The sequence below is a fragment of the Eublepharis macularius genome, chromosome 2, assembly GCF_028583425.1.
Source record: "Eublepharis macularius isolate TG4126 chromosome 2, MPM_Emac_v1.0, whole genome shotgun sequence".
Taxonomy (NCBI): Eukaryota; Metazoa; Chordata; class Lepidosauria; order Squamata; family Eublepharidae; genus Eublepharis; species Eublepharis macularius.
This window is the reverse complement of record NC_072791.1, coordinates 66,941,938-66,959,810: the sequence shown is the minus strand read 5'-3', so window position 1 is coordinate 66,959,810 and position 17,873 is coordinate 66,941,938.

Genomic DNA, 17,873 nt, shown 5'->3' with positions numbered 1-17,873 from the left:
CACGAAGGTACCTCATGTCATGCAGAACCGTGAAAGCCACTGCTCATCGTCCCAGAAGCTTTGAACAAAATTGTCCCAACAGTCAAGATTGCGTGGGTAAACCCAGTAGCGACAAGGCACCTGTATTCCTGCAAGAATAAACCAATTTTGCCATGATTTCCGACAGAACCTTCTGCGGTGCCTGACATCAAAGTGGTGCCTGGCACTGATGTAAAGAAGGGAGTTTTGAATCAAATGTTCCCGCTATCTATGGGAAAGCTTATGCATGAACAAAGCACATGCATCAATGGTTGCTTTCATGGCCAGCAGGATTACCCTTATCATAGCAAGCAGCAGAATGTATTTTGCCCGCATTATTGAGGGGGGAGAGAGGGGGGAGACCGGTGTCGCAATTAGAGAAGCAGTCCAGCACCAAGCGGGAGAGAGCCTAGACAGATGGAAATCTAACTGCTTGCAATTTTCCCTCCAATTTTCAACAGCCAGTCATATTAAGGGTCTGTAATCATGCAAGTGTCGGTCCAATCAGATGCAGCAAGCATTCAGAGTAGGAGGGGGAAACAGATCGGAACATGTCACCATTGAAGTGTTGATTTATAGGGGAAAACTTTTTTTTACAAGGGCTGGAAACTCAAGCCCAGAAAACTCAGGGCAGTGGCAGATTTGGGGATTTACGGAGGAACACCAAGCTGAAGTGAGCACAATGGTGTGGAAATGCTGGGAAACAAAGATGAATTAATCAACAGCGGATCTAAGGTGCAGAAACCACAAAGTAGGTATGCCGTACAGAAAGTCTCTTTGCCCAAGTGACTGCTAGGGCCGTTCAGAAAGGCATTGACCCTGCTCTTGCCAAAGAAGTGAGGTAAAATGACACTATGCACAGGGAGCTTCCTTTGTACTGCCTTGCGTAGGTAATATTCTACCACTAGCTCTCTTTTCTGGTGCCCAGCTTGGTAACTTCCTTATGCCAGATTAAAAGAATTTTGTTTGCCTGGGCTTTTGTGAATTGTTGGTGTGATGTTTTATATAATTTAGCAGGTTGTGTTTTGTGGGTATGTCCTTTTAACTTGTTCGGGTTTATGCCGCTGTTTTAGTGCTGGCCCTATTACTGCTGATGCTTAGTTTTAAAATGTTTTTTATGCCTTCAATGTTTGGTATGATTTTTTTTGGTCACTCATTTTTATCCTTCCCTTTCTCCAAGAAGCTTAGAATAGTGTTTATGGTTCTCCCCCCTCCATATTACCCTCACAACTGTTAGAAATTTCAATGTTGGTGTACTGCAGCAGCAAGGGAAGATGAGCCTTCTATGCAGGGTGCAGCAAGGATCACTTATTTAGGACAGTGAGAACAGCATCTCTTGTTTCCTGGGGGTCATTTCCTTGTCTTGTCTCCTATTGGGCTAAACAGGGCAATATCCTGCTTCTTCTCTCTCCTGCCTTATTCACTTCTTCTACAAGATGTAGTCAGATAGCAAGGACTCTATCCCTATTAGAGGTGGGCATGGACTGGCATTTTCCCACGGACCGCCGGTCCGGGGTTTGTGGGCTTCCACGGACCACGGTCCACGAACTTTTAACGGACCGGTCCCAGTTTGCGGGCCCGGTCCATGGACCGGTTCGGGTCAGAAAAGGCCTGGTTTTCCCACACATTTTCACTTCAGGCGACTTTCCCCACCAAAGGTTCTCATGTAACGCTCCTCAATTAGCACTTTTCCAAAGAGACAAACAACAATTGCCCCTCCCCTATTCTGACTGACCCTTACCCGCCCTTGGGGCAAGGAGGGAGACTTGTGCTCCTGTCCAGGAGAGGTGGCTGCACACAAAACCCACCTACATGGGGCTGCATCAACAAGAGATGCCCTTCCTGGGGCATCTCCATGATGGGAAATGAATGGATGGACTTGAGTGAAAGCCAACTCCAAAACAGGAGATCATGCAGCAATTCAAAGGCCCCTTGCTGGAATGGAAGGCACGCGAGGGAGGGAAAGGATGTCTTCCACACCTTGAGGGAAGGAACTCATGCTACCCTGTTCAGAAGGAGCCTCTTTGGGCAGTGGACAATGAGTCCCATTTCAGTGATGTGGTGTGTCAGCTTGCTTGCTTTCAAGCAAGCTGACCTGGGCCACTGTCCTCCTTGTCACCGGACTGTGGGGATTGACCCTCAGAGGGGCCCTTGCGCTCACGGGAGCAGGACAGTTGCCGACGAAACCCACTTCACCGAACGTGGCAGTGTTGTCAAAGGAAGGATATGCTGGTTGGGGTTCGAGTGGCTGGCGAGAGGGCAGCCACCATGTGGGAGAGGTGGGTTTCGATGGCAGCCACCCCCTCCTTGAGGGGGCCCCCTTCACTGGCCCTGGTTGGGCTTTGAGTGGCGGGCAAGAGGGGAGCAGGGTGGTATTCCCCACCAGGAAGGAAGGTGTCTGCTGGCAGCGGCTGCTGGGCCCAGCAGGCCCAGAGAGGTGGCACCCAGTCACCTCCCCTGAGGGGGCGGGGGGGTCTGGCTGCTTGCTGGTGGCACCCCCCATGTGCCTGGCTGCCAGGCCAAAGGAAAGCGGGGCGGAATGGGCCCGGCAAGCCCGGGGAGGTGGCACCCAGCTGCCTCCCCTGAGGGGGTGGGGGGTCTGGCCACTCGCTGGCAGCACCCCCCATGTGCCCGGCTGCCGGGCCAAAGGAGAGCAGGGCAAAATGGGCCTGGCAGGCCCAGGGAGGTGGCGCCTAGCTCCCTCCCCTGAGGGGGCGGGGGGTCTGGCCGGGCACATGGGGGCAGACGTGATGGGCCACACCCTGCCTCACCCCGCGGTCTGGGTCATGGTGGAATACCTGGGGGCGCTCCACCACATAGAGGTTGTCAAAGTAGCCCACTTACCCCATCCAATGCTACTGGGAAGAGATCCCCTGGAGTTCAACAAGCTACTCAGGAAGGCAGCGGAGGGGGTTGGCAAACCCCCAGTTCTCCAGGCTACTCAGGGAAGTGGCGGAGGGGTCGGCAAACCCACAAGTCACCCCAGTTCTGCAAGTAGAGGAGGCAACTGACCCAGACGAGGGTCCCTCTGTCAGACCAGGGGCAGACCCAGCTGGATCTCCACAGGACGGTCGGTCGCCGATGAAACCCACTTCACCAAACATGATGCAGTCAATCAAGGAAGCTCACCATGTGCCTTAGACTGTTTTGTAAGTATACAAATTCTAATGGAAGTAGTAAAGTTTATAAAGAATAAGAGGAGGTACTTAGAAGGAGCCAAGGACAGGGCTTGTCATCACGAGGAGGATACCAGGGACAAGGCGTGTCGTCAGGAGGAGGATACCAGGGACAGGGCTTGTCACCAGGAGGAGGATACCAGGGACAGGATGTGTTGTCAGGAGGAGGATACCAGGGGCAGAACTGGTCAAGAGGAGAATACCAGGGACAGGGCTTGTCGTTAGGAGGAGGATACCAGGGACAGGGCTTGTCATCAGGAGGATACCTGGGACAGGATGTGTCGTCAGGTGGAGGATACCAAGGACAGGACATGTCACAAGGAGGAGGATGCCAGGGACATCCATTCAGCTTTGAAAGAAGTGAAGCAGAGAGCCCCCCCCAAATCGAGCTGCTGGTCACCAGAGAGTAGGTGTTTAACAGAGGCCAGTAGCAATCTCCCCCTGCACCTCAAAAGCCAGGCTGGAAATATCCCCCCAAGTCACCCACTATTGAGGGAGTGAAAAAGGCTTTGAAAGGAGAGAAGCAGACACAGCCCCCCCCAAAACCTGCTGCCAGTGGTCCCAGAGAGTAGGTGTTTCACAGAGGCCAGTAACAATCGCCCCCTGCACCTCAAAAGCCAGGCTGGAAATATCCCCCCAAGTCACCCACTATTGAGGGAGTGAAAAAGGCTTTGAAAGGAGAGAAGCAGACACAGCCCCCCCAAAACCTGCTGCCAGTGCTCCCCGAGATTAGGTGTTTCACAGAGGCCAGTAGCAGTCTGCCCCCTGCACCTCAAAAGCCAGGCTGGAAATATCCCCCCAAGTCACCCACTATTGAGGGAGTGAAAAAGGCTTAGAAAGAAGTCAAGCAGACAGAGCCCCCCAAAACCTGCTGCCAGTGGTCCCAGAGAGGAGGTGTTTCACAGAGGCCAGTAGCAATCTCCCCCTGCACCTCAAAAGCCAGGCTGGAAATGTCCCCCCAAGTCACCCACTATTGAGGGAGTGAAAAAGGCTTTGAAAGGAGAGAAGCAGACACAGACCCCCCCCAAAACCTGCTGCCAGTGCTCCCCGAGAGTAGGTGTTTCACAGAGGCCAGTAGCAGTCTGCCCCCTGCACCTCAAAAGCCAGGCTGGAAATGTCCCCCCAAGTCACCCACTATTGAGGGAGTGAAAGGCTTTGAAAGGAATGAAGCAGAGAGCCCCCCCAAAGCGAGCTGCCGGTCACCAGAGAGTAGGTGTTTCACAGAGCCTAATAGCAGTCTTCCTCCCCTTGCATCTCATCAACAGCCAAAAAAAAAAAGTGCGGGAAAGATGGCAAGAACTGAAGCAGACAACGCCCAAAGCTGCCTTGCACCCACTGTGGGTCTATGAGTGGGGTGGTGTCACAGCACAATAGAACCCACCAGCAAACCCAGAAAAAAGGAAGAGATTTGGGGGGGGGAGGGGGGATTAAGCCCGAGAAGAACCCAAGGACTCCCAACGCAGAAAAAATCAGCGCGGTAAAAGGATTTTTTTTAAGTGCTCTGAATAGAAAGGAGGAGAAATGGAGAAAAGAGAAAGCTCTCTTGCAGCTGAAGCCCAAGCCGCGCTCTCTCTCACACACACACACACGCACACAAAAATTCCCCACAGCAAGCAGTTGCTGAGCTTAGAACTAACTCGCGTCCCCGCGCCAGGAGAATGGAGCCGACGCTTTGCGCGCGTTGTCTGTTATACAGAAAGAGTGATCTGTTTGGCTGACAGAGCTGCCAATCAAGGTTGTCTGTTATACAGAAAGGGTGATCTCTGTTTGGCTGACAGAGCTGCCAATCAAGGTTTCCTGAGCTAAGATTGGTGTGTTCCAAACGGGGAAGGTGTTTCCACCGTTGCCTAGGAAATTGTTTGAGAGGGAATCCTGGCATTAAGGGGCAACGGACACACGGACAGAAAGCCCCAATGTTCGGCGCTTTCGTGAGAAAAACACAAGCCCACGGCCCGCGTGTTCGCGAACCACGAACTGGGTAAGTTTGTGACGAAATTAGGTCCGTAATGCGGTCCGTGCCCATCTCTAATCCCTATCTCTCTTCTTCACTCTCAAGTATGTATTACTTAAATAAACTTTTTGCCTCTTTAATCAGCACAGCGTAACTTCTCTGCTCTGTTTACACTCCGCTAACAACAACCCTGTAAGTTAGGTTAGGCTGACTGAAGTGACCTGGTGAACATAATGACTGAGCAAATATTCAAACATGAGTCTTTCCAGTCTAGCCCAATGCTCTACCCACTAACCCACATTAGCCCTCCATTTGAATCCTGCCATTTGTATGCACTGGTTTTGTTGTGTGTTACTGTATCTTATTTTGTTGTTTTTTATCTATTGGATGTTGCCTCTAGAATCTTGAATAAGACTACAGTATAGAAATATAATTTCTTTAAATAGTAAGCTGGTGCCACAAACCCACGTCCAACACAGGCTTAGGCTGACCTTCCCCTACCCTGAGGTAAAACTTCTCTTTAAGCCCATGGAGCTATATACTGGGCTGGGAAGCCTCTGGTAGTGTGGTTGATGTTAAGCTTCAACTTTCCTTCTTGTCCCACCCTTAAGGATTATTAAAAATAGTTACCCAGCCAAGTCTTAGTAGGGAACAGATCAGGGGTTTGCGCTTCCCTTTAGCAAAAACTGGCACACAAGGCTTGGGGAGGTTCAAAAGGTAACAGAAGGTTTATTTACAGAAAGTTAAAGTCAAAAGGCAGGTAGGCAGGTGTTTGAACTGAAGAAACAGAAAGGTTTTTGTACAGGAACTTCACTGGTGTGAGGCACAAAACACTTGGAATAACACTAGGTTGCTGGCTTCGTTCAGAGGTTGACACTGCTTCACAGATGTTACACTTTATATACTCAAACACAAACACAGCACGACTTTCCCTCCTCTCCAGACCTTAAGGGTGCTCCACTGAGACAAACCCTTCCTAGATACTGGGCAGGCGTTATAGTTATGAGCTATAACCCTGTTCCTGGCACTGAAGGGGAGACTCCTCTCTACCTACTTCCTTGGCCCTCTACAATTCCCAGATCTCTTGAGTCTAAGTAGGAGTTAGTGCTGGTTTTCTCCACTTTAGTCCTAGGACTAAAAGTGTTTCACAAACATTATTTCCTCTCACAGAGGATTCTCTGGCTGACCCTCTCTGGTTTAAAGCCAGGCTCCAACTCCCTTTCACTCTCTTGTTTACTCTCCAACTCCAACTGACAGCTTCCCCAACATTCCACCCCCAACAGCCATTTCAGGCTATCCACATGGCGGGGGGAGGGGGGGAGGAAACATGTCAATCATAGCTCACTGACTGGCAATCTCAGCATCTGAAGCTGAGTCCGTCACAGCTGGTTTGCCCCTGTGCTGAGGACACAAGCAGTGAAACCAAGCCAAAGTAAGGGTCTCTATCTACTGGAGTGATTTCCCAGCTTTGCAGAAGACATATGACTTTGTAAATTACTTAAGGAAGAAACACTCTTTAAAAAGGGTCTTCTATGGACTAAATAGACTCTTAGAGCATGGAATATTAAGAGAACATGTAAAAGTCAGTATGGGACATATAAGAGAACATATAAGAGAAGGGGGAAAGGCAAACGAGCCTGCTCCTTCAAGAGAGGTAGTTTGGTGTAGTAGTTAAGAGCAGCAGGACTCTAAATCTGGAGAACTGGTTTTGATTCCCCACTCCTCCGCTTGAAGCCAGCTGGGTGACCTTGGGTCAGTCACAGCTTCTCGGAGCTCTCTCAGCCTCACCCACCTCACAGGGTGATTGTTGTGAGGATAATAATAACACACTTTGTAAACCACTCTGAGTGGGCATTAAGTTGTCCTGAAACACTAAGCATCAATCTCTTTTAGATAGCCCAGTTACTCAACAGGAAATATCAGACGCAATAAAATCATTGCCAAATAATAAATTGCCGGGTCCTGATGGATTTCCATCAGAATATTACAAAAAATTTATCATGCTTATAAGCAAACCTTTAACTGAAGTTTGTAATGAAGTCTTAGAATGTGGTAAGATGCCTCCTTCTTGGACAAATGCTTCAATTACTGTAATACCAAAACAGGGCAGAGATGTCACCAACCCGGAGTCTTATAGACCCATATCCCTTTTAAACCAAGATTATAAAATCTTCACTATGGTTCTAACTAAAAGGATAAATTCATTCATTTCCCGCTATATTCACCAGGACCAATCTGGTTTTATTCCATCTAGAGATCTGACTAACAATATTTACAAAACTCTAAACTTAATCTCATATTGCCAAACAAATAATATAGAGTCTGCTTTTATTTCTCTCGACATTGAAAAAGCTTTCGATTCCATTGAGATCCAATATTTTAAATCAGTGTTAAAACATATGTGTTTTGGTGATAAATTTCTAAGAATGATAGACACGATTTACTCACAAAATACAGCTCAAATTAAAATCAATGGTTTCTTTTCAAATAAAATTGCCATTCAGAGAGGTATGAGACAAGGTTGCCCACTTTCCCCCATTCTATTTATTTTGGCTATAGAACCCTTAGCAGAGACTGTTAGGAATGACACCCAAATACAAGGGATTACCACCAAAATTTACAACTTTAAATTAAGCCTTTTTGCTGATGACCTATTGCTCTATTTGGTAAATCCAATTAAATCGATTATTCCCCTACAAGAGACACTAACAAAATTCAGTAATATTTCAGGGTTAACAATTAACCAAATGAAATCTCAATTGCTCCCGGTCTATATTCAAAAAGATTCAATTACCCATCTAAAAAAAATCTGCAATTATCGCTGGGTTTCTAAATACATAAAATATTTGGGCATTAATATCTCTACAGATTTGAAGCAACTGTTTAAACTAAATCATAATGCAGTTATAGAACAAATAAAATTGAACTTAGGCAAATGGAACAAATTAAACCTCTCTTGGTTTGAAAGGTATCATATAATTAAAACATTTATTCTGCCAAAACTTTTATTTCTTATGAGAGCAATTCCACTCAAGATCCCGCAGAAAACGATAAAAAATTGGCAAAGTTTGTTAAATAAATTTTTATGGAACTATAAAAAACAGAGAATTGCTTTTACCACACTCCGACTGAAATATGGGAAAGGGGGTTTTAATTACCCAGACCTTAACACATACCAAGTAGCTACCAGGTTATTGAATGTAGTCCAGATTTTACGAACCCCAATTTCTTTGAATTGGGTTACAACGATACATCCTAATTATGCACCTCTTGTAATACAGAATTTAATATGGAATGTTAAAAATGATCATTTATGCAAATTGATAAATAATCCTTTTTTAGTGGATATACTGAGCATACTGAGCAATACAAAAAAAAGATTTTGCCAAAATTATCCCGGTTTTCATCCTTTTTAGGACAAACATGGTTTCCCCCAGGCCAATCTAATTCGTTTATGTCTTTCTGGCAACAACAGAATTTAACTCGTTTAATTGATATATCCACAACAGGTTTTTTAAGTAAACAAGACTTAGAACATAAATTACAACAAAAAATGCAATGGTTTACTTATCTTCAACTTTCTCACATGATGTATCAAATTGGAATTAAACAAATCCTTAGTAACCCTATGACAGAATTTGAACAGCTCTTAAATCAAACAGATTGGACGCAAAAAGGTTTGATATCCAAACTTTATAATTTGCTTCTTAATACCTTTGAATTAAAACCTCAGAAATATCAGCTAGACTGGCAAACCGATTGTGGATCTGTAATTCCCCCAGACCAATGGGAAAAAATTTGGTCTTCTAATATAAGAGATTCTCGCATAATAAACAACAGAATTCAAGCTTATAAAATTATCCACAGATGTTATTTAACACCAAAGAGACTCTCATTATTTTCACAAACTCAGTCACCTTATTGTTGGAAAAGATGTAATTTGATAGGTTCTTTCGATCATTGCTGGTGGAATTGTCCCCTAGTTAAAAACTATTGGATAGAGATTTTAAAGAATATAAAAGAAATAACAGGTTATGAAATACCCTTTGATATTAAGCTAATTTTTCTAAATCAATGGGACAACATGGATATCCCAAGCATTAGGAAAGAATTAATTAATGACCTCCTAATGGCCGGAAAATCCCTTTTGGCAGCTAACTGGAAGTCCCCCAAGATCCCATCTATTGACAGTTGGTTTTCCAGAGTCTGGGATTATTATATCCAGGAGAAAGTTTATGATTCTATTTATATATCTCAGCATTTTCCAAAAGAAACTGATTTTATGACAAAATAGCTCCCTTTCTTTGACTACTTATTAACCAATGATATACACCCTCCAAAGCATTTATTGTTTGTCTCATGGTGTTTCTGAGCAATATGTTAGGTTTCATACAAACTGTAAAGAACCTCCTTCTCTGCTTAGGTATATTGCAATTCTCTAAGCAAATTTTCTTTTTCCTTTGTTAATATTATATTTGAAAACTGGTAGTATATTATAAGCTATCTGTTTTTTCTTGTATTATAGTTGACTTTAATATTGTGTAATTTGTTTTCCTGTTTACGCATTGTATGTTGTTTTTTAAAGTTAATAAAAAGTTTATTTAAAAAAAAAAGTTGTCCTGAAGGATGGTATATAAATCAAATGTTATATAAATTGAATGTTGTTATCTACACGAGTGATTAAAACATGGAATTCACTTCCAGAGGATGTAGGGATGGCCACAGACAGAAAACTTTAAAAAGGGATTAGACATATTCATGGAGCTTAGGTCTCCCAGTACCTACCAACTGTGGTGACTAAGGGGAACCTCTATACAGTAAACTCTGAATACCCATGGAATTCAGGCCTCAGCATCTATGACCTGTTGTTGGCCCTCCAAAGTAAATGGTTGGCCATTGTGTGAGACAGGATGCTGGATTACATAGACTAGTGGTCTAATACAGCAGGGTTCTTGCATTCTTAAATGTTTGGGATGGGTGTGGGTCTCCCCCTCCCAAATTATCCTGACACCACAAATTCTTTGGAGGCCTCCAACTTGTCACTATATCTAATAGTAAATAATAAAATTTGATACAGTACATCATGCCATCTTGCTGAGAAGCAGAAGTAGGTATCAAGGTATGTGCCTTGTGCTGGTTTAAGTCATTTCTCATGGAACGGACTCAAAGAGTTGCTGTCGGAGACCAGCTGTCTTCAGAGTGGGAAATATCTTGCAGTGTTACATGGGGTACAATCTTATCCTCCATGTAAAGCCTTTAGGGGAAATAATTTGTAGCTATGAAATTGGATGTCATCATCAATATGCAGATAACACCCAACTCTATATTTCACTATCCAAATCCCCTGGTGATGCAGTAGAGGTCCTAAGTCGTTGCCTGACAGCTGTTGTCAATTGGCTGAAAGTGAACAAATTGAAACTGAACCCAGATAAGATAAAAATGATGCTGGGTGGAAAGGTGGAGATCTTGAAGGACATTGTGCTCCTCACTTTCATTGGGGTTCAATTGACCCTTGCAGACTAGCTTAAGAGCTTAGGGGTTATACTGAATCCAGCGCTACTGCTAAAATAGCAAGTCAACACAGCTACAAAAAAATGTCTTCAACAATCTCAGTTTAGCCCAGAAGATGGCCCCCTACTTTAACACAGCTGATCTGGCCCCCTGGATTCATGTTACGGTAACATCGAGACTTGATTGCTGCATAGGTGTCCCCTCAAAGTCAATTCAGAGAGTCCAGTTGGTGCAGAATGCTGCAGTTCGATTATTATCAGGAGCTATGTGGATCATGCATATTACTCCCATTCTGCAGTCTCTCCATTGGCTACCTATCAGTTACCAGGCTCAATTCAAGGTATTAGCTAACACATACAAAGCATTTCATGGCCTTGGTTCTTCATATTTGCGGAACTGCCTCTCACTCTATGCTCCATCATGGCAGCTTTGCTCATCTGAACAGCGCTTTCTTTAGGTGCCAGCCTGCCACCTGGGCAAAACCAACAGCTGCCCCTTCATGCACATTCTCTGTAGTGGCCCCTACCTTATGGCAGTCTGCCCAAAAAGTCAAAAAAGCTCAGATTCTCTGGCTTTCCACAAATTGTGCAAAACTGAATGATTCAGGAGGCCTTTCTTATACAGGTGATAGAACTGTGCTGTAAGGAAATGGTTTGGAGAGGTGCACTGATATAGAGATAGGGACTGCAGACTATACTACTGTGCACGGTCTGTTGCTGTAAGCACACTCCTTCTGGATAGTTCTGTGCTGTTTAATATGTCATATCAATCTGTTTATGTTTTTGTCTCAGCATTGTTTTTCAGATCTGTATTGGACTGCAAATTTCTGCTATTCTTACCCTATTGTATTATTTATTGAATGTCTCAGCAAATGTTCATATTATCCTATGTAACCCACCTTGCATCTCAGTGAGAAAGACAGATTATAAGTAGAATATTTTTTTAAAACTAGGCCATGCAGAAACAAAAGAAGGATTCCCCAGGGGATTCTCCAGACAGGTAGAAATACAGGACATTTCAGATTAACTAATAAAAAATCCTCCATCACCACAACCCTGGAAGCATCTTGGTGAGAACTGAAAACACTCCAGGAACACACAAGGTTGAGATCAGATGAGTGTCAGTTAAGAGGAATAAAGGGGGGAGGTGGAGAGACCTTATACTTCAGCCCCAGAGAACTTACAGAAGATGATAGGGGGAGATTTGGGGGTGGAGTGGGATTTCCACATAGTCCTCCCCATCCAGTGATTACTTGCAGACCCCAAGCTAGCATTAATTAAGTAAATCAACTTATCACTATTTAGATTCCAAACTCTCACTCATGAAGTGTAAATCTGGCATTAGAGAGGTTCGGGACTAATTTCGATGGACACTTGCCAGTGCAGATACACTCATAGGAAGTATTTATGAATTTAGAAAAATCCAGGTATGCAAATTATCTGATATAGCCCTTTCGTATTTTTTCTTAGAAGGAGACAGAAATTTAAGCCTGCTTTAAGTTTTCCTTTGTAGTGTATGTGTTATGTTCTGTCAAGTAAGACTTATAATAACCCTATGAATTAATGACCTCCAAACTGGAGGCTGTGACTTCCTTTATTGAGTCAATCCATCTCATGTTGATTCTTCCTCTTTTCTTACTGCGTTCAAATTTCTTAGCATTATTGTCTTTTCTAGTGAGTCTTCTTGTCCTCTCATGATGTAACCAATGTATACAGTTTCAGTTTAGTCATTTTAAGTTCTAGTGAGAGTTCAGGCTTGATTTTCTCAAGAACCCAATTTATTTGTCTTTTTGGTGGTCCATGTTTGGTAGTCCATGGTATCCATAAAACTCTCCTTCAACACCACATTTCAAACAAATCAATTTTCTTCCTGTCAACTTCATTGTCCAACTTTCACATTGTAGTACTATACTAAAAATATATAACATGGGCAATGGACCCGATTCTAAATCTGATTTTATGCTATTGCAGTAGTATGGTATTAATATGGACAGACAAAATTAAGAATTAAAATCTTCATCTGTCTAGTCATTACTGTAATGAGAGCTGGTGGACTCTTTCTGGATATATATTTATATTACTATCAAGTACTAGGAAAAGGTTCTTGTTTTATCCAATCTTGCTTCTTTCTTAAAAGCCAATGTGAAGCAATTATACCTAGGCAGCTGCAGGAAAATGACTGCTAAGTTTTCCAGATTGGCTTTTCCAACTGACTGCTAACATGAACAAGCAGAGGTGTTAATAATTCATGCCATTCCACTTCTTGAATTGCTGAAGGAGCGGAATGTATAGCAGCAAAACCACGAGGGCTTTAGGACCCATGAGAGTCTTCCAGAACAGGAGGTGGGAATTCTTCTATAAGCCAGCAAGAGTCCTAGCGTTAACATCAGAGCTTTTGCAGAGCCTTAGAGAGAAGGAGTGACACAGAGAAGAGGGTCACTACAGGCAGGAAGCAAAGTCATGGATTTCTTCCCACAGCTGGCCATCTCCCTTCAGCTGATGCTCTGGACCACCACACTAGGTAAGACTTTTGGTGGTGAGTTTTCAGCCATTCTACTACAGAGTGCCCAGTGCCTTCAACTTTAATTCCTTTGTCATTTTATTTTACCTTTATAAACGTTTATTTTAAATAAATGTTTAAAGGGGAATATATTTATAAAAAACTTTCCAAGTGGCTATTGTATAGGACCATTGCGCCCTGTGCTTATCATCACTGAACAGATTTTTATTATGGACATTACTTTTGTTTTGGAGGACAAATGCTGAGGTGTGGGTTTTGAAGGCTGCAGAGAGACTTTGCCAGTGCATGGCGATTCAGACACGAAATGAATTGTCATATCTTATACTGGTGCTAAAAATGCTCACTTCTTGCTTTGGCTGGAGCTCTTCATGGAGTGAATTGTGAGGTTGCCTTGGACAGATGATATTTAGCTGCTGAATGCTTTTTAGGGCAAGGAAGAAATTTGAGTGAAAGGAAGAAACTTCAGAAAGCAATAGCAGAAAAGCAAGGCAAAGCATGTGTGGATGGGAAAGAAGAGAGAGATCAGAGATCTGGCAGGAAGGGGTGTGACAGTTATCCAAGGGCTGGTGCATAAGATGAGTTTCAAATAGAGGCTCTGTTTAGCTTTCTTCACCATTGTCAGCTTTATTTTTGAACCAGCAAGAAAGGGATGAAATCAAGGTGCTCTGAAAGTTGCAGAGGAGGGAAGGAAAACTGGATTAGTAGAAAGAAGATTTTGAAATGCTCTTAATTTGAGGGATGGCTGTGAGGTGGGGGAAGAAGGAATTTATTCTTTTATTTATTTAATGTTTACCTTATGTTTCAGCCAAACAGGCTCCCAAAGCTGATGACTACATTAACAAGCCAATTTATAAACTCATAATAAACTACAGTATAGGACAATAACTGAATATATCATAGGCTATAGTGGCTGCCTTTAAAACTAATCAAGTACCAAAACAGTCTGAGATTTGATGAATTACAGAAGATTGCAAGCCCTGGGGGGGTACAGAACCTCTGTATAGCTTTTTCCTGTGGTATACTGTGGTTGGTATACTGACACTAATGAAACTCATAGCGGTCTCTGGTCTTTTTTGTTACATTGAAATAAAGTATTTATTCATACAATTCTGATTTATTTTTTCTCAACTCACCAAAGATTTGCTATTATGCCAACGTGGCTTTCTGATATTTTTACAGTGAAATCCTGTCTGCTTAGAATTTTACGATTAGTGTTGTTTGTCTGAGAGAGAAGATTTAAGAAAAAATAAATTATTAGTTCAGCAGTAGGAGGTGCCTGATTTCCACCCACACTTAACTTAGGGCTGAGGAAATGCATCTGTTTATTTGTTCTCGTCATAAAATGCTTTAAGCAAGCAACCCTCTATTTCTATGAGGCAATTTCATTAAAATATCAACTATATTTCATAGTTGCCTATCAGATTTTGTCCCTTGCCATTTTAAACTTCTCCTCTTGTGATGGGGCAAGAACTGCAAAGAACTCTGTGTCTTCCTGGTTGCCTAGCACATGATTAAAATCTGTCAAATATTAATCCAGAGTACAGGATTTTCAGTTTGTGTGCAACAGCCCCATGTTACCTGTTGGTTTAATCTGTAGTTTATATAGCACCAAATAGAGGAAGTTAAAAGCAATGTGTTTTCTGAAGAACAGAAAGAGAGAGCTATTCTTTGTCTAACCTTATCACAAAGCTGCCCTCATTCAGCCAAGGAGCCAGCCAGTCTTAAAAGAGCTTTAACTGGGGCCATGTGTATTCTGTGCAAAAGCGTAAAAAGAACAGAAGTTGGTATTGGGTGAAGAATTTAACACCTTGAAAATCACAGGTTTCGAATCATCCTGTTGGTTTTAAGCAAGTTTCCAGCTTTTTGTGGCATAGAAGCTACCCTTGGTATTGGAGGAAAGTCTTGATGAAATGGAGATGGAAGAGATCTTTATATTAGGTGCAGCTTTTGACTTGAACTTTCCTGAGTTCCTAGAGATGATGTTTTCATAGAGAGGGTGTGTGAGTATTTGGGCTTGGTCCCTTCATCCATTCTTTCTCCATGTTAAAATCCCAAATATGTATTGGCAAGAGGAGTTATGAGCCTCCCTGGCAAACCTGCCCCACTAACTGATGCAGACCGTGTCCTATTAAGCTATAAGGGAACTTCACAGTGTTAGCCTGTGAAGGTCAGGGTTTTAAATAGTGTTTAAACAGAGGTAGCATGTTGTGTCATATGACCAGGGTGGTCTTTACCCCAGCCTTTTACTGACAGACTGAACCCACGTGGTCTTGTAAATGCAGTTATTTCATATGAGGCATCAGGGAAACAGGATAAAAAAACAGTAACTTTATTCACTGCCGGGGATAGGGGAAATTTTCAGTAAAGAGGCTTGAAACTATTTACAGATAACATGCAGCTTTTGTTGGGTTCATTAAGTTATAATGTTTCAGTTGCCAGCTCCTGGGTGCAGGAGACAGTTTACAGCCAAGCTTTTTATTCTTGAGGTAAAGATTATCCTTCCTTCAACCTCAGGAGTCTCTATGCAAATGTGAGCTCCTCCAAAAATTACAAATAATTAGTGTTTCCCTGAGACAGCCACAGTCTCTTTCCAAAGCATCCCCTGTGCTAACCTGCTTTGCCACAAAAGCAAGACTTTAAGACCTAAATAGTCTCCTGACTCCTGAGACAAGTTCTCTCTCACCTAATACTCTGGACACACAAACCATATCTCCAAACATTCACTGTTTTAGCATGATTACACTCAAAACAGAGACAAGATCCCTCCAGTCTCACTCTCTGAAGGCTTGGACCCCATCTGCTCTGAGCAACAGTTTTTCCTCTCTGTGTCGCTCTTCCAATCTGGCTTCTTCAGCCATCCATGGGCCCTGGTCAGCTTCTAGCTGCTCTGCACACACACACCAAACAGGCATACAGTGGATTGGTGACTGACAGAAAAGGGTAGGATCCTTGCCCATCTAACAGCCTATTTACTGTTCCACCCACAGCAGATTTCCACTGCTCTCTTTCCTGCCCAGTGCTAGAGCATGTGCCCCTCTTGCTGTAAACCAGCATATGACTTTAATATTAATAAATTGAATGGAGTGTAGAAACACAAAAGTGTTTAGAAGTCATATTTCTGCCATGAATGTGTTGAATTCTTTGGTTTGCAGCACACATTTCCCTCTGCACTCTATATTGTCCTGGTTTCATGTGTGCATGCTGGCAGGGCCGGCTCCAGCATCGCCAGCACCTGAGGCAGCTTAAGGGCTGCCTGTGTGTGTGTGTGTGTGTGTGCGTGTGTGCGCACGTGCGCGCGCGCGCGCGCACCGGACTGCATGATGATGTCACTGCATGTGACATCATCATGCAGGGGCTGGGTGCGCACATGGGGGGCTTTCCAGCCCTCCCATTCAGTTGCTCTGAGGGCCAGGCACAGCTGGCCGCCCTGGCCGCTGGCTGCACCTGGCCCGCAGAGCAACTGAATGGGAGGCTGCCTGCTCAGCTCCCCCACACTGCTGCCGCCAGCACACGCTCCTGGCTGGTAGTGGTGGCGGCAGCTCCGTGGCATGCACCCCTGCCCCCCGGGCTGGCGCCCCTCCGGCACCTTAGCACCCTGAGGCGGCTGCCTCGCCGGCCTCAATGGGCGGGCCAGCCCTGCATGCTGGAATGTATTGCCCTCAAGATGGAAAGTCTTGGTAGTGTTGTATTTATGTTACTCAGAGTTGGTTATGTGAAATTCAAGAGTCATTGTACCAGATAAACTCTCCTAGAAAAACATCTTTGTATATGTATTTAATCTTGACCAGAATGGCCTTGAACAGAAGGGTTTAAGAGTTATGAGAAATACCTTGTTTGAGACTTAGTAAAAGAAGCAGGAGGCATATGCAAGCAGCAGTGAACAGTTTTATTGTATTTGAAACTGAATTTTTTTTCAGAGCACCTCAAAATGTCCAGTTTTCCCATTAAAAATGTGATATTATTTGAAAACTTGGCTGCCACACTGCTCACTCCCAATTCCAAATCCATTTATGAACAAATTAAATGCCGGTTCCAATATTGATCTTTGTGGAACTCCTCTACTTAGCTCCCTCCATTGCAACAACTGTCCATTAATTCCTACTGTCTGCTTCCTGTTGTGTAACCAATTTTTAATCCATAAGAGAATCCATTCTTTTATCCCATGACTGCTAAGCTTACTCAGGAGTATTTGGTGAGGTACTTAGTCGAAAGCCATTTGCAACTCCAAGTATATAAATGTCTACCAGATCACCCTTATCCACATGCTTGTTAACCTGCTCAAAGAAGTCCAAGAGACTGGCGAGGAAGGACACCCCTTTTCAGAAGCCATGCTCATTATCTCTCAGCAGGCTTTGTTCCTCAGTGTGCTTAAAAATTTAAATTTCTGCTAATTTACCTGGAACATGTGTTAGCCCAACTTGCCTGGATCCCTCCTGAACCCTTTTTAAAAATGGGAATGACATTTACTATTTTCCAGGCATCCAGCACACAGGCTGATTTTTTAGTGACAAGTCACCCAGCACAGGCAGTCATCAAACTGTGTTTTCAGATCCTGGTTTGACAGACCTTAAGTAGTAACTATTAGTGGTGTGGTCTGTTTTACAACAATCAATTAACCATAGTTAGTTTAATTAAGCCATGGTTTCACAAGATGCCTCTGTGGTCCCTCTCCTAAAACAGAGGCTACAAAATACTGG